General features: G+C 40.9%; 1 pseudogene; it reads right to left on the reverse strand.

Annotated features, from left to right (window-relative positions):
* Positions 1-1,266: 1,266 nt before the first annotated feature.
* On the reverse strand, positions 1,267-24,396 carry LOC118838254 (annotated as a pseudogene).
* Between the last annotated feature and the right edge of the window lie 1,442 nt (positions 24,397-25,838).

A 25,838-nucleotide genomic window follows, 5' to 3' on the forward strand; every position in this document is an offset into this window, starting at 1 on the left:
TCATGCCTCCAGGAAGTTTAAGAAGGTAAGTTTCAAACGTTTAGACTAGGCTGGAGGACTCAGGGGTAGCTGCTCCCAGAGCCACAGGCTCTGAGCTGGTGTCTCATGTAGCCCCAACTGGGATGACGGCCCTGGGGGTCAATCACTGCCTTAGCTGGTATTTCTACCCTGGGGCCTGTGCTGCAGGAAGAGGCCTTCTCTCAGTAATTACATCAATAAATTTTATCTGCAGCAAGATTTTTCAAATGTAGATGCGTGGATGAGGTCCAGGTGAAAGCCTTCCCACAATCCTTGCTTTCATAAAGCTTCTGTCAATAGCTAAAATTGTGTTGTCTAGTGATCTCAATCTTCCAGGGAAAAGCAGGAGCTCATTGAGCACCTTCTTAAGTGTTCTCTACAGGATGAAGTATGATGTAAAAGAAGAGATGGTCTCTGCCTTAGTCCCTATAGGGCTTGTTCCCAAGAAGAATTCTGTGATGTCTAATGAGCGCTGTACTCCATTTGGATGCCTTTCCACATTCATGACAGGGACAGGATTTGTATCTCCTGTCAATTCTGGTGAGAAATAAGAGATGCCTTTAGCCTGAATGATTTTCCATGTTGATCATATTAATGAGATTTATTCTCTAGTAAATATGCTCTGATGTTTAGTCAGGGAAGAGCATGCAATAAAAGGTTTACCACATTCTAGACTCTCCTAAGATTTCTCTCCAGTGTGGATTGTCTCATGTACAGCAAGGTCACAGTAATGTTTGAATGCCTTTTCACTTTGAACACAGTCATCTCCAGTGTGGATTTTCTGATGTTTAACAAGACCAGAATTACATCTGGAAATCTTTCCACACTGACTACATTCATAAGGTTTCTCTTGAATGGATTTTCTGATGTTGAGTAAGCTTCAAGCTACAACTGAAAGCATTTCCACATTGATGGCATTCATAAATTTTCTTTCCAGTGTGGATTCTCTGATGTGCAGCAAGATCAGAGCTCTGTGTGAAGGCCTTTCCACACTGTTTACATTCAGAAGGTTTCTCTCCAGTGTGGATTCTCTGATGTGTAGTAAGATAGGGCTTCTTTGTGAAAGCGTTCATACACTGTTCACATTCATAAGGTTTCTCTCCAGTATGGATTCTCTAATGTACAGCAACGTCAGAGGTACTTCTAAAAGCCTTTCTGCATTGATTACGTTCATCAGGTTTCTCTGCAGTGTGGATTCTCTGATGTGCAGTAAGTCTGGCCCTGTGTGTGAAAGCTTTTCCACACTGTTTACATTCATAAGGTTTCTCTCCAGTGTGGATTTTCTGATGTGCAGAAAGACTGGAGCTCTGTGTAAAGGCCTTTCTACAAGGTTTACATTCATAAGGTTTCTCTCCAGTGTGGATTCTCTGATGAACAGCAAGGTCAGAGGTACTTCGAAAAGCTTTTGTGCATTGATTACATTCATAAGGTTTCTTGCGGATTCACTGATGTGCAATAAGATTGATCCTCTGTGTGAAAGCCCTTCTACACTGTTTACATTTATAAGGTTTCTCACCAGTGTGGATTTTTCTGATGTTCCGTAAGGTCAGGGGCACTTCTAAAAGCCTTTCCACATTGATTACCTTCATAAGGTTTCTCTCCAATGTGGATTTTCTGATGTACAACAAGAGGAAAGCACTGTTTGAAAGCCTTTCTACACTGTTTGCATTCCTAAGATTTTTCTCCAGTGTGGATTTTCTGATGTTTAGCAAGATGGGAACTCTGTGTGAAAGCCTTTCCACATTGATTACATTCATAAGGTTTCTCTCCAGTGTGGATTCTCTGATGTGCAGCAAGATTGTTCCTGCAACGGAAAGCCTTTCCACACTGATTACATTCATAAGGTTTCTCTCCAGTGTGGATTTTCTGATGTGCAGCAAGATTGTTCCTGCAACGGAAAGCCTTTCCACATTGATTACATTCATAAGGTTTCTCTCCAGTGTGGATTTTCTGATGTGCAGCAAGATTGTTTGTGCAACGAAAAGCCTTTCCACATTGATTACATTCATAAGGTTTCTCTCCAGTGTGGATTTTCTGATGTGCAGCAAGACTGTTGCTGCGAATGAAAGCCTTTCCACACTGATTACATTCATAAGGTTTCTCTCCAGTGTGGATTCTCTGATGTGCAGCAAGATTGTTCCTACAACGGAAAGCCTTTCCACATTGATTACATTCATAAGGTTTTTCTCCAATGTGGATTCTCAGATGTACATCAAGGTCAGAGGTACTTCTAAAAGCCTTTCTGCATTGATTACATTCATAAGGTTTCTCTCCACTGTGGATTCTCTGATGTGCAGCAAGATGGGAACTCTGTGTGAAAGCCTTTCTACACTGCTTGCATTCATAAGGTTTTTCTCCAGTGTGGATTCTTTGATGTACAATAAGTGCAGAGGTACTTCTGAAAGCCTTTCTGCATTGATTACATTCATATGGTTTCTCTCCACTGTGGATTCTCAGATGTGCAGCAAGATCGCTAGTGCAACGGAAAGCCTTTCCGCATTGATTACATTCATAAGGCCTTTCCCCAGTGTGGATTTTCTGATGTTTATCAAGATTGGTGCTGCAACTGAAAGCCTTTCCACATTGATTACATTCATAAGGTTTCTCTCCACTGTGGATTCTCTTATGTGCAGCAAGACTGTTCATGCAACGGAAAGCCTTTCCACATTGATTACATTCATGAGGTTTTCCTCCAATGTGGATTTTCTGATGTGCAGCAAGAACAGAGCTCTGTGTGAAAGCCTTTCTACACTGTTTGCACTCATAAGATTTTTCTCCAGTGTGGATTTTCTGATGTTTAGTAAGACTGGCGCTGCAACTGAAAGCCTTCCCACATTGATTACATTCATAAGGTTTTTCTCCAGTGTGGATTCTCTGATGTTTAGCAAGATGGGACCTCTGTGTGAAAGCCTTTCCACATTGATTACATTCATAAGGTTTCTCTCCAGTGTGGATTCTCTGATGTGCAGCAAGATTGTTCCTGCAACGAAAAGCCTTTCCACATTGATTACATTCATAAGGTTTCTCTCCACTGTGGATTCTCTGATGTGCAGCAAGATTGTTCGTGCAACGGAAAGTCTTTCCACATTGATTACATTCATAAGGTTTCTCTCCAGTGTGGATTTTCTGATGTACAGCAAGATTGTTCTTGCAACGGAAAGCCTTTCCACATTGATTACATTCATAAGGTTTCTCTCCAGTGTGGATTTTCTGATGTGCAGCAAGATTGTTCCTGCAACGGAAAGCCTTTCCACACTGATTACATTCATAAGGTTTCTCTCCAGTGTGGATTCTCTGATGTGCAGCAAGATTGTTCCTGCAACGGAAAGCCTTTCCACATTGATTACATTCATAAGGTTTTTCTCCAATGTGGATTCTCAGATGTATATCAAGGTCAGAGGTACTTCTAAAAGCCTTACTGCATTGATTACATTCATAAGGTTTCTCTCCACTGTGGATTCTCTGATGTGCAGCAAGATGGGAACTCTGTGTGAAAGCCTTTCTACACTGCTTGCATTCATAAGGCTTTTCTCCAGTGTGGATTCTTAGATGTACAGTAAGTTCAGAGGCACTTCTAAAAGCCTTTCTGCATTGATTACATTCATATGGTTTCTCTCCACTGTGGATTCTCTGATGTGCAGCAAGATCGTTAGTGCAACGGAAAGCCTTTCCACATTGATTACATTTATATAGTGTCCTGCCAGTGTGAATATTATGATGTTTAATAAAAAATGAGTGTTCACTAAAAGCTTTATCACATTCTTCACACTCATGAGGTTTCTCTTCATTATGAATTTTTTGATGGTAAATAAAGGGAGACTGTTGACTCAAGTCTGTCCCACATTGATGACAATCATAACGTTTGTCTCCCATGTGGATTCTCTGAAGTCCAGCACAGATTTGTCTCCCTGTGACGTCACAAGGAGCATCACTCCTGAATCTTGGCTCATGAGTTTCTTCCCCAGAAAAAATTAGCTTCACAGTAGTTTCTTTCATTTCAGATCTAACCTCTCCTTCTGCAAGAAACAAACAATAAAACACATATACAGACATGCATGTACACACATATATAATTGTAATCCATTCCTTCCATTGGGAGAAAGTTAACTAACTCATCTACATCCTATTTCCTCAGAATAAGAAAAAAGTCTTCAAAGTTCAATGGACAGAATCAATCACTGAAAATGCCATTAGCTCACATCTGCAAGATAACTTGATTTACAAAGAGCTTGACACACAATCACATCGGATTCTCACAAATACCTAGGACTCCAGCAGACCATTCTCCGTACATTCACAGCTCTGGCCGTGAGCACAGAATGGCTGAGGGACAGAGACTAGAACTCCAACCCTACAACTGGGCACGATCTCTCCATCTTACTAGACAGCTTTTCTCCCCTGAGTTTTCTTTTTAAGAAACATTATTTTATTGTTACATGTTGACTTCTTTTCTCCTTCTCTTCATGTCTTCCTATTGCACAAGAAACAATAATATTGACATTAGGCCAATTAACACTTCCACAATGGGACTTTAAGTGTTCAACTGAAAAACAGAGTCAATCAATGTGGCAAACTTCACTGTTGCCTTATTTTAAGAAACTGCCACAGCCACCACCATCCCCTCCCCCATCACTCAGCAGCCATCAGTACCAGGCCAGACCCACCATCAGCAACAAAATTAAGGATCACTGAAAGATCCAATGGTAGACAGCTTTTATTAGCAATAAAACATTTTAAACTTAAGGTATATCCACTCATTTAGACATAAGAGTATCGTGCATGTAATAGACAACAGTCTATTGCAAACATAACTTTTACATGCAGAGTAACCAAAAAATTTACGTGACTCATTTTATTGCAGTATTTGCTTTACTATGGAGCTCTGGAACACAACCCACCCACAATATCTCTGAGACGTGCTTGTATTGTAGTCATTCTTCTTTTGATTTTGACTCTTTCTTCCCTAATCCTACCCTGCTTCTCAAAGTGTCACTAGCCTCACTCCTTGAGTTCTCATATATCCCACTGAATTAGACGTTTTTCCTATTCCTAAGCTCTCCTTTCACTGGATAGACTAAGAGTGACATTCCCAAGCTGTTACTTCTTCTCAACCATCTCCATATTCATATGCCAGATTGCAGGCTCCTTGACAACAGGGACTGGTTTTCCCCTTCCAAAACCTGGAAGTGCTTAATCCATGCTTATTGACTGACTGACTAGGCCCAGGGTTGACATCAAGCCCCAGGTTCCACCTTGCTCCCTGTACTCTGCTCTCTGTCTTATTTGGCAAATGCAGGTTCTGGCCTCAGGCCTCTTTCTGGTTTTTTCTTTCACCTTATCCCTTATGTTGAGTGACATCTATCTGGTTCTAACCCTGACGGGGCCTGACCAAAGGGAAAATCAGACAGACTTCTTCTGAGGCTCCTGAAGCATCTCATACTATGGGACACCTGGGAGTTTCTACCTCCTATTTCCCCAAACTAAGAGTAGCTGTCACCTCAAAGAATGTGGCCAATGATGCTCCAAGAATGGGCCAGAGATTGGCCTCAGAGATGAAGCAAGGGGCACAGGTTGATGATTTACATAAAGCATAGCCTTAGATTAATTCTAAGTAAGGCAGCCACCTTTGCAATGACTTAGATGCTACTGAATGGAGAAAGAAAATCATACAACCAGGCTGCCTGGGTCCACTATACATCTTGGCTAAATAATCTTCTCAGTGTGGCCCTCACAGGGGCAAGGCTGCTCTTTGACATCTCCCTACTGAATCCCGGGGGGCAGCTACATGGTGCAGGGGATAGAGTACTGGTCAGGAAGACAAGTTCAAATCTAGCCTCAGACACATACTAGCAGTGTGACCCTGGGCAAGACACTTAGACCTGCTGGCCTCAGTTTCCTCATCTGTAAAATCAGCCAGAGAAGGAAATGGCAAACCACTCCATTATCTTTGACAGAAAAACTCCAAACTGGGTCATGAAGAGTCAGAAACAACTGAAATGCCTGAGCAACCCCAAAACTGACTCACTGCCCCATTCAGCACAGCAGCTTTTCCAATTCCTTTCATTCTTCCCCAATACTCCCTTATGGCTTGTGTCCACTCTCCACCCCCCCCCCCCAACCCCGACCTCCTCAGCAGAGAAATTTGCTGTCTGTGTCACTGAAAAAATGGATCCTTATCAAGACCGATCTCATCCTCCACATGCCCCATAAATCAAGGGCCTTTTTTTCCTTTATGACACCACTATCAGATGAAATGGTCTCCCTTTGCTTGCTACAGCAAACTCCTTTCCAAGTGTAAATCACCCCATTTCAGCTCGCCATTGTCCTCAGCATGCTGCCTCTGCAGCATCCCCATTATTTCACTACTTTTCATTCTCTCCTGCACTAATGACTCCTTCCCTATTGCCACAAATCAAACCCTTTCTCTCTAATCCTCAAAACACAGTCACTTGATCCCTTCAACCCAAGAGATATTTTCTCATTATCTTCTATTTCTTGGCTAAGCACCTGGAGAAACCCATTTACAACTGGTGTCTCCAACTCCTTTACTTTGCTTTCCATGAAACTCCCTGCAGTCTAGCTGCCAATCTCATGGTTCAATGGAAACTCCTCTCTCCAAAATAACCAAAAATCTCCAGCTTGCTAAATCCACTGGCCATTTCTTCATCCTCATCCTTCTTGACTTCTCTGCAGCCTTGACTGTCTAGTCAATCAGCCTTCTCCTGCCTCTCTCTTAGTGAGGCTCTTCTCTAACCTAAGCTCCTTCTCTTTCCCCCAACCCTCCCCTCTTCCTACTCTCCTAAGGCTCTCCAAGACACCATTCCAATAGTGCAGGCTCACAAATGAGGTGTCATGTGCTCCTCACTGACTCTCACACATTCATACTTCTGATCCTGATATTCAATCTGCTGCAAAGTCCTAGGATTCCACCAAGGTAACATTTCTCCCACATACACCCTTCTCTGTCAGCATTGCCCCTGTCTTTGTTCAGGCCCCAATGACGTCCTACCTGAGGTGCTGTCTCAACTCTACCCTCACTCCACTCATTCCTCCATCCACCCACTTATCAAAGTTCATCTTCATGAAGTTCTGGACTGACCATGTCAGCACGTACTCAACAAACTTCTGGGGCTCCTTAGCAAAAAAATTAAAAAGAAAATCCTCTCCAGGGCTGTTAATCACCTGCACCAAAAATCATCTGCCCTTCGCCTACCCTGTCACCTTATATCCCCACCAAGTATGGAATCCTACAGTGGTACAGGCCTCCCTTCTCTTCTGTGAACAGGACAATCTGCCTCCAGATTCCATAGGGATTTCTCACCATTCCCCAGCCTAGAATGCTCACCCTGCCTTCCCTGAAGCCCCAACTAGAGATTACCTTCCACAATGAGCCTTTCCAGGCCTCCTTCACTTTAGGGCCTTCCCTGTCTCAATGAGCTCCAATTTGTCCTGTCCAGGACAGGTTTCTATATTGTTGTTGGCAGGTTATGTGCCCCAACCTCCAGTCTGGGACCTCCAGGAGAGCATTGGACGTTCCTTATATCTCTATATATTCCTGGAGCTTAACAGAGGGTCTGGCACATGCCAGGCACTTAATAAATGCTCACTGCCTTGAAGTCTAACAAAAAGCCCATGTTAGAAAGCCTAGCCCTTTTTGAACTTTCAGGGTAGATCCATGCCTCCAAATTCCAATCAAGGACTCTTTATTGGATTAGAGATTTATCACTGGAAGAGAGCTTTAAGGTCATGGTGTCCAACTCCCTCATTTTAAAGGGGGGGAAACTCAAACACATTGGTTCACTGATTTGTGCAGGATCCCACTGTTAAAAAGGGTCTCAAAAAGAATTCCAAGTCAGATCTTCCTGCCCCAGGTCGAGCACTTGCTTCACCCCCACACCCAGAAGCCTCTTGATATCCCAGCTCTCATAGACCTCCTTTCCCCTCACTCACCTGGACAGCAGCTCCTCAGGCCTTCTTGTTCCAGCAGCCATGGTGCTTCCCTTTCCTCCAAATAACAAATCAGATCTTCTCTGGGAACTGGCAGACCTGGGCATGGGGAATCAGGGATGAGGATGGAGGAAAACTTGTAATTTAGGTCTCTTTAGGGAAAACAGTGTGCATACAAACCTAGAGAAGCACTCCATCACATTCACACAGATCTGGCTTATTCTCCTATTAAGGCCTGTAATGCAAGGAACCCAAACTAGGATGTTCCAGATCAGCCTTGAGCTCCTGAAAATTAGATCCTGATGAATCAGCTGTGGCCCTGCCTTCTCCCAGCTCCCCACTCCCTAAAACCTATAAAAACCTTGGGACTCTTCATTCAGGAGTCTTTGCCTCTTCTGCTGTGATTCTCTTGCTAGGGAACTCAATGAACCTTGGTTTGACCAAATTCTGATTCTTGGTCAGTCTGTTATTCCTGCATTGACAGGGGCCTGCAAACAAGGAGCACAGGAGAGTTCCCTGAACTCCTGGAGCAAGGCGTCCATAGTATTAATTTTGGGGAGCTTTAAGGAGAGATGGGGAGAAGATCATGGAGCCAATCTGGAGTCAGAACATTTGGTCTTGGTGCCCCTTCTTCATAGGAGGAGGCACTCATTACATAGCTATGATTATCCAGAAATTAGAGGCAGCTGGTAGTACAGTGGAGAGAGCCCTGGGCCTGCAGTCAGGAATATCAGAAATTAAATCCAGCCTCAGACAGTTACTAGCTGCATGCTCCTGCACAAGTCACTTAACCTCTGTTGGCTTCAGATTTCTCAAATGTCCACTGGGGATAATAACACCACCTAATGACATCATATTGTAAAGAAAGCACTTAGCACAACAGCTGGTGAACAGCAGGTGAACAGAAATGCTTGTTCCCTTCCTTCCTTTCCCACCTCCTGGGCTGGAATTTGGGCCAATGTAAAGGAAGATGAATGTGCCCTACCAGGCACAACTAGGAGCTGGGAGCTACAAACTGATACTTCTCACAAAGAACAATGTCCTAAATACTTGGCCCCTCCCAAAGAGGAAGAGGGTGCAGGGAAAAGCTGCCTGAGCAGATTTCAGAGATTTGTCAGATAAAATTCATGTCCAGGGAGAGGCTGGACTACATAATATGGGATTACTTCCACACCTGAGATGCTTCAAAACTGATCTGAACTTTGACCTCAAGGTACCTAGAATTGGCAAGAGACAATTTCAAGGGCAACCAGGAAACCTCCAGGTTCTCCTCACACAATGTATTGACCTTTTATAGGAAGACCAAGAAGCAGGAGGACGCTGCCTCTTGGACACAGGAGACCAGAACTTTTCCCAATCCAGTAATTGACAAATGCTCCAAAGCCAGCACACTCAGGAATGAAGAAATTCCCTTTGATTGCCAACTCAGAGCAGCCAGGGGAAGTGTCCTTACCCACGGAGAGCAGGTTCTGGGCATTCACCAGCATGACCTCCTTGTACAACTCCTTCTGAGGATGGTCCAAGAGGCCCCACTCCTCTGGGGTGAAGTCCACAGCCACATCCTTGAATGTCACCAACTCCTAAACCAACAAAAGTCCCATGATTTAGAGCAGAAAGAGACTCCAGAATTTCTAATAGTCTAACCTTCATCAAGCAAGAGGAAGGAAATGAAGGACAGAAAAGGTTTTTACCAAAAAGGTTGTACCGTTTATGAATGTCAGTCAACACTTGAAACCAGAGTCATTAAGAGCCGAATGGAATACTGAGAAAAGCAGTTGATGTGGTCACTTGGAATAAAGATGAGAAAGGTCTTACTGTGGAATATGTCTCCCTGTGGAATCTCAGACAAATTATGTGTTTTATCTGTGAGGCAGCAAGATCTATGGAAGAGAGAGAAGATGTGAAATTTCTCCCTTATCAAAAATGATAGAAGTGACATGTTATACTAAAAATTGTGTGAGGAATTTGTGAGAAGTTGGCAAATGCAATGTGTTTGTGGAGAAAGGGGGGCATTTATGTGTGCTTATAGGAAAGAAAGACAAAGAAAAGATCTAGTTCATTTCCTGAGAAGCTGAAACAAAGTCTTCTCTAGATAAAACATGAAAAGGGTTCATAAGAGATACTAATTACAATCTAGACTGAACCGAGGGCTATGAGACTTTACAGCCAAGTGAAGAACAGTTATCTGCAGTTACACTGATGCTTGAGTATACCCCAGCTACAATGTGTCATGGCCAAAATGTCTTATGCTTTCACTTTATGATTGCTTTCATTTGTCAACAGCGTTTATTTCTTTACTACAATATTTAGTTGCATAGTTGTGTCTTTTTTGTTGATCTTTGTACTCAAAGAGGACCAAATGACATCACTATGTCATGGTCAAGGTACAGTGTGTCTGACCAAGGTTGATCAGACCAATACAAGTCTAGAAGGCTCTACTGCAGGTTGGGCACAAATAGTCCCTGTGAATATCTGGGGTGGAGATGGCTCTCAATTTGCATATCTCACCATTCTTTTCAAGGACTGTAATTCTGCTTTGCTCACATGACACAGTACATTCTTTGAGGCAGGCACCCCATTCTGGGTGGTCCTTTCCCAGTGCCTCCCATATATCACCATTGATTATACAGCTTTTCAGGGAGACCTTGGGAAGGCCTTTGTATCACTTCCTCTGACCACAATGTGAGTACCTTCTTTACATGAGTTCTCAGAAAAATAGTGTTTTAGGCAAACATACTTTGGGCATTTGTACAACATGGCCAGCCCATCAGAGCTGCACTCTCTGAAGGAGAGTGGGGATGCTTGGCAGTCTAACTTGAGAAAGTACTTCAGTGTCCAGTACTTTATCTTGCCAGGAGATCTTCTGATTCTTTCTAAGATACTTCAAATGGAGAGATTCAGTCTGCTGGCATGGCCCTGGTATAATGTCCAGTTTTCATAGGCATATTAAGAAAAAGTTCAGCACACTACCTCCAAAGACCTTCACTTTGGTACCCAGTCTAACTCCTCTTTTCTCCCACACTTTCCTTGGCCACTCCCAAACCCAAACTATCTTGAGCAAAGCAGGCATCAACTCAAAATTAGTTACCTTAAATAGAAAATAATGTGAGGTATAAAATTTGCTAGTAAATAATGATTTAATTGTACCAGACCAGAGCTTATTTTTGTAACAGAAGAGGAACAGAAAAATTACAACAATCTCTGGAAATATGTTTTGAACATAATTCAATTAGACAAGGCAGGTCAGATCAATATGTACTCCTCGTATGTTTTCTTGTCCCAGATTCATCATGTGTCTTTCAACCCTTGCAACTGATGACTTTTACAACTAAAGTATTATTTAAAGGAGCCTATAGTTTGAAGAAAGACTGGAAAAGGGGAGCTCATCATTTCTAGTTAGCAGCCACTCCCCATCCTACAGCTGCCAGAGAGGACAACTCAACCTTATTAGATTACACTACTCAATTGAGACTTAACCTCTAGAGGCAGAAAAAGTAAAAAGGAGCTTATTCACTAAGACTGGAAAGAAGAATTTAGCCTTTCATCAACCACCTTCCTCCAGTAGCCTGAAAGAGGAATTTAACCTTTGAAAAGAATCTTATAATCCCATGACTATTTTAGCCATAAAAAGACATGTGTCTTAAACTAAAACCTGCTACTAAGTGACTGAGTCTTATCAGTTTAACTATTCCCTATATCTACAGGTGACTCGGACTTAAGAGAATGTCTAGGTTAGTTTGACTTAGCAATTAGGGCAAGCTTTTCCCAAAGAAGGCCACTCAGTCCCACAATCAAATATAATTATAGAGTAACTCATTCAAAGGTTCTCTCTTTTTAAATGTCATTATCTATATGGACATGCTGGAAAACATACTGCCAAGGGAAATGAAATGATTCACAGGATTGAAAATTCCTGTGACCAATTGGCTGTAACCAATGGTGCCACATGTGGATGGGGCCAGGCTGGATGATGGAGAACCTCGATTTTCTTAATTGTTTTTTACATTTTAAAAAACTATATTTTTCCCCTCCCCCCCAATTACATGCTAAAATATTTTTAACATTTAATTCTATCCTATAAATTTGACTCACTTTTCTACATATTTGAGAAATGAAACTTTTATCAATGTTAATTGTTGGAAAAATTTTTTCCCACTTCTCTACTTTCCCTTTAATTTTGGTTACACTAGCTTTGTTTCTGAGAAAAAAAACAAAAAAACAAAGCAAAACTTTTTTAATTAAATAAAATCAATATTAACTATTTTATATTTTCTAATGTTCTCTCTCTTGTTTGGTCATAAATTCTTCACTTCACCTTTGATCTAACAGACATACTCTCCTAATTTGCTTATGATATCACCTTTTATGTGTGAATCCTGTATCCATTTTGGCCTTATTTTGGTATACAGTGCAAGATGTTGGTCTGTGCCTAGTTTTTGCTATACAGTTGTTTGCATTTTCCCAGCAGTTTTTGTCAAAAAAAAAAAAAGTTTTTCTTCCAAACCTTGGCTCTTTGGGATCATACAGCAGATTACTATGGTCATTTACTATAATTTAATTTGTACCTAACCAATTCCACCAATCCACCACTCTCCTTCTTAGTCAGACAAGATTGATTTGATGATTACAGGTCTATAATACAGTTTAAGATCTCTTACAGCTAGATCACCATCCTTGAATATGTTTAAATCACTTCCCTTGATATCCATGACCTTTTCGAGAACCTCTATTTACTTGGTCTTATTGTCAGACCAAAATTGGCACAAGCAGTAGAGAACTGATCCATACTCTGCTACTTACTTACACAGAAACAAGAATAATTGTGCAGAGTTCCTTCATACATTAAAAAAGCAAAATTTCATTAATGTAGGTTGCGTTTCAGCTAAAGCATGAGAAAAGTATTGACAGTTTCCTCAAGAGAAATAAAGGATCTAATCATGCCTGTAGAACTCTGGAAACCTGGGAGAACAAAAGTCAAGAGAATGAGTTAAGAGGCCTCTTGATGGACCATGTACATGAGAGGATGGCCCAACCTGAAAATACCTTGACACTTGGGAGCAGTCATCTGTATTTCCTATCTGATACATGCACAAGGAGAGTTCAGCCAAAGTGCTTGGAATTTGATGGTCTTCCATTTTCATCATTAACACATGACGCTCTTTACCAGACATTCTGATATTAAGGAACAATTTTACATCATATGGACAAAACTCTCCATTGCTTTTTTATCATTCTGATTTCTTCTTCAAAACACCTGACTCATGGTCTATTTCTAATCTATATATCACCTTTAACTGGCTTTATTCTATTATTTTACTTGGAAATAATTAAGGTATTTATCTTTTGCACTCTTTGAGATTCCCAAGAATTTGTAATTCTTTTTTTCCACTGGCATCTCATGAGTCACTATCCTCCAGTGCACAGTACTTTCAATGTAGGAAGGTAGTTCTTTTCTTGATAACTGATCTCTGATTCCCTAACTCACACCCAACAAAAGCTATTCCAAACTTCTTTTCTTTTCAAGCCTTCCACAGTCATCTCTCCCCACCTTGGGATGAGGTAATGAACTCCAAACCTCCACTTAAGTAGAAGGCTCATTTCAGACATCTCACTTCTCACCAGGCTCAGCATCTTTGGGACTTTTCTAACTGACTGCTCCATTGTGCCCCTTTACTGGGGTATGTTCTCCTCATTCCAACCTGCTTTCATCATTCCTTTCTGTGCTGTCTTCCTCTGTTACACTTCCAGGTCCTCCAGGCTCAGTGAGTTCTAAAAGGCACCCAGAGAAAGCCTTTCAAATACAATGGAAAGGACACTGAAATATGGAAAACTATTCCAAAAGGACTAGAAATGAGCAGGGAAGGGAAGAATGTGCTCAGTGTGCAGCCCAGGGTGACCTATCCTACAAATATGTGCATAGCACTGTGGGACAAGAAGTGGGTGTTCAATGACAAAAAATAGTGTGAAATATTTTTAGAAAGAAAATCACAGGGGTGGAGCCAAGACAGTGATGTAAAAGCAGGGACTTAGAACAACTCTCTCATAAATTCTGTCAGATACATTTGAAAAAGTGAATCTGAGCAGAACTGGGAGAGTTAGAAGCCACTAGCAGACTGAGTGTGGCAAATTTCCAAGCCAGGAGAGTCCACAGGGTCGACAGGATGGATCTGTGGGCTAGGAGAGTGCCAAGCCAACAGAACTGCACCAAACCACACAAGAACAGGAGCAACAGAAGAACTCAGCCAGCAAACTGGGCTAAGAGAGCACTGAGCATATGAAATTGGTGGTAATCCCTAGGCCTCTCAGCCCAGGATGGGAATCTGTCAGAGCTATGGCAGACAGCAGCCAAATGGAAGAGGAGCTTCAGAAGCTAAATGAAGGAAACCATTTCTTAAAAATTAGAATTGCACAAGTAGAAGCTAATGACTCTATGAAGCATCAAGAATCAGTCAAACAAAACCTAAAGAATGAAAACATAGAAGAAACCTAAAATATCTGATTGGAAAAACAACTGCCCTGGAAAGTACATGCAGAAGAGATAATCTAAGAATTATGGGTCTACTGGAAAGGCTTGATGAAAAAAAGAGCCTGGATAATATCTTCCAAGAAATCATGAAGGATAACTGCCTGAGATCCCAGAACCAGAGGGTCAAATAGTCATCAAAAGAATCCACACACCACACCCTGAAAGAGACCCCAAATTAAACAGTCCAAGGAATACTGTAGCCAAATTCCAGAATTATCAGGTCAAGGAGAAAATACTGCAAGCAGCTAGAAAGAAACAATTTCAATATCACAGAACTACAGTGAGGACCACACAGGATCTTGCAGCTTCTACATCAAAAGACAAGAGGAATTACACTATGATATTCCAAAAGGCAAAGGAGCATGGCATATAACCAAGGATCAACTACCCAGCAAAAATGCGCATAAATTTAGAGCAAGGAGATGGACATTCAATGAAATAAGGGAATTACAGACTTTCCTGATGTAAAGGTCAGAGCTCAATGGAAAATTTGATCTTCAAATACAAAACTGAAGAGAGAAATAAAAAGCTAAACAGGGGGAAAAAAAACTTTGTTATTCAATAAAGGCAAACTGTTTATATCCTTATATAGGATTATATAGTTTTATATATGCTACATATGTGTCAACCTGAGAATGGCACAGTTATTACAACAATGAAAAGGGATATACATACACTGAGGGTATCAGTATAAAGTAAATGATATGATGATAAAAAATAATGAGTATAAATGGATTGTTCTGGGAGAAGAGGTAAGGAGGAGGCAGAAAAAGTTCAAATTACATCACAAGAAGAGGCACAAAAACATATTATAGGGAAAGAAGGGGGGAAGAAGAGCAGTGTTTGAGCTTTATTCTTATCAGATTTAGCTCAAGGAGGGAATAACATACTCTGAAAACAATAGAAATCAAACTTCTCCTCCAGAAAGTAGGAAGGGAAAGGGGAAAGAAAAGAGGCTGGTGGTTAGAAAGAAGGGAAGAAGTAGCAAGGGGAAAAGGGTAAGAGAAGGGAAGGGAGTCAATAGAGAGGGAACACTGAGGAAGGGGGTGGTTAAAAGCAAAATTCTTTTGAGGAGTGGAAGGGAGAAATAATAGCTTATAAAAGGAGGGGGAAATAGAATGCAGAAAAAGACACAGATAATAATCATAACTATGAATGTGAATGTGATGAACTCTCATAAAAGAGAGGCAGATAGCAAAATGTATTAAAAACCATATTCCTACAATATATTGTTCACAAGAAATACATTTGAAACAGGGGGATACACACAGGGTAAAGGTAGAGGTTGGAGTAGAATATATAATATTTCAGCTAAAGTAGATAAAGCAGGGGTAGAAATCTTCATCTCAGACAAAGCAAAAACAAAGATAGATCTAATTAAAAGAGATAAGGAAAGACTATATCCTGCTAAAAGGTACCATAGACAGTGAAGAAATGTCATTACTTAACATATATGCACCAAGTGCTATTGGATAAAAATTCTTAGAGGAGAAGTTAAGGAAGTTACAGGAAGAAACAGATGACAAAACTATACTAGTGGGAGACCTCAATCTCCCCCTCTCTGAACTTGATAAATGTAACCTCAAAATAAAAAAGAATGACATTAAGCAGGTGAATAGAATTTTAGAAGAGGTAGATAGGATACACATCTGGAGAAAATTGAAAGGGGATAAAAAGTAACGTACTGGTGGGCATCCCCCTTATTTCCAATACTTTGCTATAACCAAAAGAGCTGCTATAAACATCTTTGTACATGTGGGTCCTTTTCCCACTTGTGTGATCTCTTTGGGATACAACACTAGAAGTGGTATTGCTGGGTCAAAGGGTATAAACATTTTTATAGCCCTTTGGGTATAGTTCCAAATTGCTCTCCAGTATGGCTGGATCAGTTCACAACTCCACCAACAATGTAACAATGTTCCAATTTCCCCACATCCACTCCAGCATTTGTCATTTTCATGTTTTGTCATTTTAGCCAATCTGACCGGACAGATGTGTTACCTAAGAGTTGTTCTGATTTGCATCTCTCTAATCAGTAGTGATTTAGACCATTTTTCATATGCCTACAGATATCTTTAATTTCTTCCTCTGAAAACTGCCTGTCCATATCCTTTGACCATTTCTCAATTGGGAATGACTTGTATTCCTATAAATCTGGCTCAGTTCCCTGTATATTTTAGAGATGGGGCCTTTATCAGAGACACCGGTTGTAAAGATTTTCTCCCAATTTTCTGATTCCCTCCTAATCTTTGTTGCATTGCTTTTTTTTATATAAAAACATTTCAATTTAACAAAATCAAAATTATCCATTTTGCATTTTGTAATGCTCTCTATGTCTTGTTGAGTCATGAAATCTTCCATTTCACATAAATATGACAAGTAAACTATTCCTTGCTCTCCCAAGTTGCTTATAGTATCAGCCTTTATTCCTAAATCATGAACCCATTTTGACTTTCCTGTGTATATGGTGTAAGATATTGGTCTATGCTCACTTTCTGCCATACCGTTTTCCAATTTTCCCAGCAGTCTTTCTGAAATAGCAAATTCTCAGCCAAGAAGCTGGATTCTTTGGGTTTGTCAAAGAGTAGATTGCTATAGTTGTTGACTATTGAGTCTCGTGTACCTAACCTATTCCACCGATTCACGACTCTGTTTCTTAGCCAGTACCAGGTAGTTTTGATGACTGCTGCTTTATAGTGCAGTTTAATATCTGGTATGGCTAGGCCACCTTCCCTAGCATTTTTTTTTAATTCCCTTGATACCCTGAACCTTTCATTCTTCCAGATGAATTTTGTTATAATTCTATCCAGCTCTGTAAAATAATTCTTGGTAGTTCAATTGGAATGGCACTGAATAATTTAGTTAGAATTGTCATTTTTATTATATTAACTCGACCTAACCATGAGCAACTGATATTCTTCCATTTATGTAGATATGACTTTTATTTGTATGAAAAGTGTTTTGTAATTGTGTTCATATCAGTCCCACATTTGTCTTCCCAGACAGACTCCCAAGTGGAGCATGGCTGAACACATTGTGGTATATGAGTGCAATGGAGTACTACTGTGCTATAAGAAATGGGGAAGATACAGACTTCATAATAACCTGGAAAGACGTACAGCATATAATGCTGAGTGAGCGGAGCAGAACTAGGAGAACATTATACACAACCACAGATATGTGGATTCTGTGATGACTAACCTTGATAGACTTGGCTCGTCTCAGCAATACAAGCTGCAAAGACAACTCCAAAGGCCTCATGGTGGACAGAGCTGTCTACACCCAGAGAAAGGACTGTGGAGACTGAATGCAGATTAAGGTAAACTCTTTGCTTTACTTTTTTTTCTTTTTTTGTTTTTTTTTTTTCCTCTTTCATTTTTGGGTGTTTTTTTGCTTCTGTTTCTCCTTTCTCTTGATTCGTTCCATTGGTAATAATTCTTCTTTACAACTTGACTACTGTGTAAATAATTTCAATGTGAAGTTATATGTACAAGATGTATCAGGTTCCATGCCATCTTGGGGAGATAGGGCAAAGAAAATCTGGAACTCAGGATCATGCAGAACTGAGTGTTGTAAACTAAAAATAAAAAATCTTAATAAGAAAAAGAAAAAAAAGTAATGTACTTTTTTTGCAGTGGTACATGGCACATACTCAAAAACTGACAATGTACTAGGGCATAAAAACCTCAAAATCCAGTGCAGAAAGGCAGAAATAGTCAATGCATCCTTTTCAAAACATTATGCAATAACAATTATTTGTAATAAAGAACCATGGAAAGATAAACTAAAAACTAATTGGAAACTAAATAACCTATTCCTAAAACATGAGTGGGTCAAAGAACAAATCCTAGAAACAATTAATAACTTCATTGAAGAGAATGGCAATAATGAGACAACATACCAAAACTTATGGGATACAGCAAAATCAGTTCTTACGGGAAGTTTTTTTTATCTCTAAATGCTTACATGAATATAATAGAGAAAAAGGAGGTCAATGAATTGGCCATGCAACTGAAAATGCTAGAAAACAAACAAACTGAAAATCCTCAATTAAACACCAAATTAGAAATACTGAAAACCCGAAATCAAGAAAACTATTGAAGTAATAAACACAACTAAGAGCTGCTTTTATGAATAAACCAATAATATTGATAAACTTTTGGTCAATTTGATTAAAAAAAAGAAAGAAGAAAAGCAAACCACCAGTATCAAAAATGAAAAGGATGCATTCACCTCCAACGAAGAGGAAATTAAAACAATAATTAAGAATTATTTTGCCCAACTGTATGCCCATAAATTTGACAACCTTATGGGAAATGGACAAATAATTACAAAAATATAAATTGCCAGGGCAGCTAGGTGGACATACTACCTGTGTGACCTTGGGCAAGTCACTTAACCCCAAGTGCCCTACCTTCCCCTCCGCAAAAAAATAAAATGTGTGTGTGTGTGTGTGTATTTGTATATATCTATATATATATATATATATATATATATATATATATACACACACATTATTATTTATACATACACACACACACACACACACACACATATAAATGGCCCAGGTTAACAGAAAAGGATCAAAAATAAACCTATCTCAGAAAAAAATTCAGCAAGCCATCAATGAAGTCCCTAGGAAAAAATCTCCAGGGACAGATGGATTTACATGGGAATTCTGCTGTTCTAGAATTGGTTCAGAGCCATTTTTTATAGATTTTTGGAAGACTCGGCAGGGAAGTCATGCATGTCCCTGCTTTCCATCTGCCATCTTGGCACCGCCCCCTCTACATGGGAATTCTATCAAACATTTAAAGTACAATAAATTCTAATGCTTTATAGAGTATTTCGGGAAATAGGTGAAGGAGTCCTACCAAATTCTTTTTTTGACGCAAATATGGTACTAATACCTAAACCAGGAAGACTCAAAACAGAGAAAGAAAATTATAGACTAATTTCCCTAGTAAATATACATGCAAAAATTTTAAATAAAATGTTCACAAAACAATAATACACTAGGACCAGGTAGGATTTATTCCAGAAATGCAGGGATGGTTTAATATTAGAAAAACTGTCAGCACAATTGATCATATCAACAACAAAACTAGCAGAAACTATATGATTATCTCAATACATACAGAAAAAGCTTTTGACAAAATACAACATCCATTCCTATTAAAAAAAAACAATAAAAACCATAAGAATAAAAGGAATCTTCCTTAAAATTATAAGTAGCATATCACTAAAACCATCAGCAAGCATTATATGTAATGGGGATAAGTTAGATGCATTCTCAATAAGATCAGGGGTGAAACAAGGATGTTGATTATAACCCCTATTATTCAATTTCGTACTAAGAAATGTTAGCTTAAGCAATAAGAGAAAAAGGAATTGACAGAATTAGAACAGGCAAAGAAATTAAGTTATCACTCTTTGCAGATGATATGACACTTTACTTAGAGAATCAAGTAAAAAGCTACTTGAAATGATAAAAAAACTTTAGCAAAGTTGCAGGATATAAAATAAACCCACATAAATCCTCAGCATTCCTATATATTAGTAACAAAGCCACACCACAGCAAGAGATAGAAGGAAAAACTCCATTTAAAGCTACGGTAGACAATATAAAATATTTGGGAGTCTACCTGCGTAGACAAACCCAGGACCGATATGAACACAATTACAAAACACTTTTCATACAAATAAAAGTCAGATCTAAATAAATGGAAAAAACATCAGTTGCTCATGGTTAGGTCAAGTTCATATAATAAAAATGACAATTCTAACTAAATTAATCTACTTATTCACTGCCATAACAATTGAACTACCAAAAATTATTTTACAGAGCTGGATAAAATAATAACAAAATTCATCTGGAAGAACTAAAGGTCCAGAATATCAAGGAAATTAAAGAAAAGAAATGTTAGGGAAGGTGGCCTAGCCATACCAGATATTAAACTGCACTATAAAGCAGCAGTCATCAAAACTACCTGGTACTGGCTAAGAAACAGAGCTGGGAATCGGTAGAACAGGTTAGGTACACAAGACTCAATAGTCAACAACTATAGCAATCTACTCTTTGACAAACCCAAAGAATCCAGCTTCTGGGCTGAGAATTTGCTATTTCAGAAAGACTGCTGGGAAAATTGGAAAACGGTATGGCAGAAAGTGAGCATAGACCAATATCTTACACCATATACACAGGAAAGTCAAAATGGGTTCATGATTTAGGAATAAAGGCTGATACTATAAGCAACTTGGGAGAGAAAGGAATAGTTTCCTTGTCAGATTTATGTGAAATGGAAGATTTCATGACCAAACAAGAGATAAAGAGCATTAAAAATGCAAAATGGATAATTTTGATTATGTCAAATTGAAAAGTTTTATGGATAAAGAAAAAAATGCTCTAAATCACTACTGATTAGAGAAATGTAAATCAAAACAACTCTTAAGTAGCACATCTCTCCTGTCAAATTGGCTAACATGACAAAACAGGAAAATGTTAAACTCTGGAGAGGATGTGGGAAAATTGGAACACTGTTACACTGCTGGTGGAGTTGTGAACTGATCCAGCCACTCTGGAGAGCAATTTGGAACTATGCCCAAAGGGCTACAAAAATGTCCACACCCTTTCACCCAGCAATACCACTTCTAGGGTTGTATCCCAAAGAGATCACACAAGTGGGAAAAGGACTCTTATGTACGAAACTGTTTATAGAAGCTCTTTTTGTAGTAACAAAGAATTGGAAATCGAGGGGATGCCCATCAGTACATTACTTTTTATCCCCTTTCAATTTTCTCCAGATCTCCATCCTATCTACCTTTTCTAAAATTCTATTCACCTGCTTAATGTCATTCTTTTTTATTTTGAGGTTAGATTTATCGAGTTCAGAGAGGGGGAGACTGATGTCTCCCACTAGTGTAGCTTTGCAGTCTATTTCTTCCTGTAACTTTCTCAACTTCTCCTCTAAAAAATTTTTATCCAATACCACTTGGTGCATATATGTTAAGTAATGATGTTGCTTCATTGTCTATGGTACCATTTAGCAGGATATAGCGTCCTTCCTTAGCTCTTTTAATTAGATGTATCTTTGTTTTTGCTTTGTCTGAGAGGAGGATTGCTACCCCTGCTTTTTTTACTTTAGCTGAAGCATAATATATTCTACTCCAGCGTTTTACCTTTACCCTGTATGTATCCCCCGGTTCCATATGTGTTTCTTGTAAACAACATATTGAAGGATTACAATTTTTAATCCATTCTGCTATCTGCCTCCATTTACATCTTGCTAAAAGGTACCAAAAACGATTAAGTAACATCAATACTAAACATATATGCGCCAACTGGTAAAGTATCTAAGTTCTGAAAGGCCAACTTAAATGAGTTACCAGAGGAAATACACTATAAAACTATACTAGTGGGGGCCCTCAACCTTCCCCTCTCAGAATTAGATAAGCCCAACTAAAAAGTAAACAAGAAAGAAGTTAAGGAAGTGAATAAAATTTAGAAAAGTCAGACTGCTAGACTTTAGAGAAACTGAATGAGAATAGAAAGGAATATACGTTATTCTCAGTAGAACATGGCATTTCAAGAAAAACTGCCTGTGGATTAGCAGAGGTTCCAAACTTACTTAGCCTATTTCAAAAAAAATATTAATAATTACTTAGCACACCCCTGGAAATCTACTATCTTTAATGCTTTAATGGCTTCTTACAAATTTACATCATTTAAAAAACCTAAGTTTTTAAAAATGACACATCTTCAAACCAATAATGTATTGTAAATTTGTCGGATTTCCCCTGAATTGAAATTTTGATGATGCAATATTGTGTCATGTAAACAACAATATTCTATTATAAACAAATCATTATAGGCACATATTCATGCCAATGCATGCTAGTCTTCCATGAAATGTACAACATGTTCACCAGCCAACACCTGCTCACCTGCCAACACTTGCTTGTTAAGATGTATTGATGGACTTCACCAATAAACTGTTTGTGAGCTCAGACCCTGGAGGACAAGCTAAGCATCCAGTCTTCAAGGTCTGGCAAGGAGAGCTTGGCCAAAAAGCAAAGGGGAGGAGTGAGTTCTATGGATGTGGGGTAAGGGCGCTAGGCATGGATAAAGAGAGCAAAGACAAGACCCTACAGGACAGAGACAAATGAGTTAAGTGGTCATCTTTGTGACTCAGGGATCATCAGGGAAAACTGTACAAAAAAGCACAGGGGCGGGCAGCACTTGCATGGGAGGGAGCAGGGGTAGATAGTGCCTTGAATCAGTTCAAAACACAGGAGAGAGCAGGGCAGTACTGTTACTAGTATTTCAAATTTCCTGCCTATTTTTGTCAGGAAACATTCCATAGGTAGGGGATTGTCAGCCTCATACAAAATCCTTTTTGTCTATGGAAATGGCCTCTTTGGCTGATGTTGGCCAAGTCTGAGGACAGAGTGCACTCACCTGGGCTGGGGGTCTGCAGCTCCCAGGGGCCATTCCCTCTGGCTCCACCCTCCCTGCTTGGGCCAGGCCTTGGTCCTCTGCAGGCTGAAGGATCTCAGAGGGGCAAAGGTCTTATCCTGTTCTTCCAGGACAGGAGGGTGACCTAATGGGATTTACAGAGGGTCAGGCCCTGCCCTCAGACTCCACCTACAGGTAGGATAGGGCTTGCAAAAGATTGTCCCACCCTCTCCTGCTCCTTCTCTTCAGTCCTTTTCCCCTCCCCCATCCTCCTTCAGAGAACCAAGAGGCAGAAAGGGCTTGGGGTCCCAGGTGGGATGAGACAGTCAGAGCCTCAATGGCTCCTGAATCAGAGATCTCCCTCCAGTTGGTTTTCTGCCCTCCCTGCCTCCCCTCTCCCCAACTAACACACTGACACATTATCTAGACAACAGACTAACTGCTTCATCTAGGAAGGAGGGAAGCTAAGGAAGGCTGCGGATGGGCACAACTCTGGGGAGGAGCCACGAGGATAAGCCTGAGGCTCAGAGACCAAATCCAGTCTGGATTCAGCCACCAGGCAGGGGGCAGGGAAGCAGGAGGCCTGGGACAGGGGAGCCCAAGTAGGCTCTGGGAGGGACATATTCTAACACATACCATGGCACGGAGGTCAGGGACCCTGGAGAGACAGAAGGGTTCCAGGAGGACACTGAGTCTCGGAAAGCAGGAAGACTAACTAGAACCTGGGGAGGACTCCGGGGATCCGCTAGGAGAGCTTGCGCCTGGAATCCCTCAAAGGACACCAGACACAGGGAGCCAGTGCCTGGGATCTGAGAAGGAACCAGCCCAGGAGCTAAGGGGGAGGCAGGCAGGAGATTTGGTTCCACTATCCAAAGCAGGGTCCTCAGGGTAGGCAGAACTTTCGGGTTCTTACAGGGGGCTTGGTCTGAAGGAAAGACAACTTAATCTCTAACTAAAGCTGGGGCAGGGAGACAGGATTCCTGGGTCCTGGTGGGAAGATTCTTTGGTCCCCAGGGTGTAAAGTTCGCATTTGGGGAAAAGGTGACCCAATGGTATGTCTGGGGAGGGTCTCACCCTGGATATTTGGGAAGTGATCGGGAGTCTAGAAAGAGTTAGGGTTGTGAGCTTGTCCAGCAGCCAGGCCTGGAAGGGAGGATCACTCCAGGCCGACCTGGAGGGCGCTTACCACGTGGTCAGAGGAAGAGAAGGAGATCCCAAGGTAGGGACAGGCAGTAGGAACCAGCACATCTGTAAGGGGCTGGCTCACACCTACCTGGGATCTGCACCCACAGAGTTGGCGTCCAGAAGGCAGAGATCTCAGGTCCAAGAGAAGGCAGAGAGATCTCAGCTGTGAGGGACGAAGGCAGAAAGCTCTCGAATGGGAGGGGGGGAAGGCAGAGTGATCTGGGCTCCAAGGAAGGCGGAGATCGTTCAGCTATAACGGAAGTAAGCAGCCCAATCTCAATGCAAGTTCCTGTTTTCAGCCAACCCTCTCCGGAAAGGGCCACCCACGCCCTCCACCCCCCACCCAGCAGCCTCTAAGGCCCCCAGGACGGGCCGTTTTCTCCAATCACTCCCACTGCCAGGAGCTCAGGAGCCTGCCTGCCTCTCCTCCCAAGCCCAGCCCTCCGTCACATGGAATTCCTTGGCCACAGGGATGAGCCCTCTCCTGCCCTAGACCCCTCCCACGGCTCTAAACTCCACCCCAGGGCTCCTTTTTCACGTGGGCCACCGCACACCAGGCTGGCCAGCTCTGAGAGCTCCTCCTTCCCATCACTAGCACCTGATTCGGGATGTTAGGAGGTGGGAGGTGGAGATCAAGGAAGAGGCAACCTGGAGATTTCCAGGAGAGCGAGTGATTCACCGCAAGACAGGGCTTGGTTTCAGAATGGAGGTTGTTCACCAAATGCAGTCAGGCTGGTTAGCACATTTCTCTAATTTCAATTAGAATGGAGCTCATTTACCGGCAGATCCCGGGAGGATAATCGGGGTGTTTGACCCTCTAAGGGCAGATCCACCGGTAATGTAAAATACACTTAAGGTGATGTGGTTAGGAGCTGAATGAGAATTCAATGTAAAGGGATCAGAATTACCCTGTTGTAGTCTGTTTGCATTCAGTCTACAGGGTGAAAGGGCTACGTGGAGAAAGTGGGTTTTACATCTGAGACAATTCTAACTGACACGAACAACTCAACTGATGCTACTCGACTGGAATTTTGTTTCATGTATTAAGACTGTAACATTTTTATGTTCTTCTCATGCTTTAAATTTTGCTTATTTGAAGATAGGAGGGAAGCCATCACATAAGTCAGGCTCTGATAATCATTTGGCATCAGTTTAGTAACATAAAGAAGGGTCAGAACCTGAACTAGTAATCAACCAGGAGAAGAGCCTGGACCTAGCAGCCTCTTTGTTCTCTGAGTTTGCTCACGGATGCCTCTCCCTATGTCAGCAAGCCCAGATGGGGCTGACTTAAGAGCATTCTTTCCTCTGTCTATGGCCATTAAGGATGAGACCCTTAACCTGAGACACTGTCTTGAATAATGGGACTTTTTCTTATCTTACTATTTTATGGACATATACTATATTCTGGCATGTTAATGGCAAAGCAAACACAGATGGCCTGGATCGTAGTTTCAATTGACACTTTGTCAGTTTGTCAACTCTCTTACCCTATTGTATTTAAAATCTATCCAATTAACAAATTCCTTTTTTATACTGTGATTAAAAGTACATGGAGATCCTAAATTTGAGTGACACAGATGCTGAGTTGGGGCTGTCCTGAAATGCATTGAAGCCTTCTCATTCTTTTCTTCAGTAGTCAGACCTTATGCTCTGGCTCCTTGTATGTACAAGTCCACTAGCTTCACTAGCTTTGAGGGAATAAACAAT

The sequence above is a fragment of the Trichosurus vulpecula genome, chromosome 2 (genome assembly GCF_011100635.1).
Source record: "Trichosurus vulpecula isolate mTriVul1 chromosome 2, mTriVul1.pri, whole genome shotgun sequence".
In the NCBI taxonomy this organism is placed as follows: domain Eukaryota; kingdom Metazoa; phylum Chordata; class Mammalia; order Diprotodontia; family Phalangeridae; genus Trichosurus; species Trichosurus vulpecula.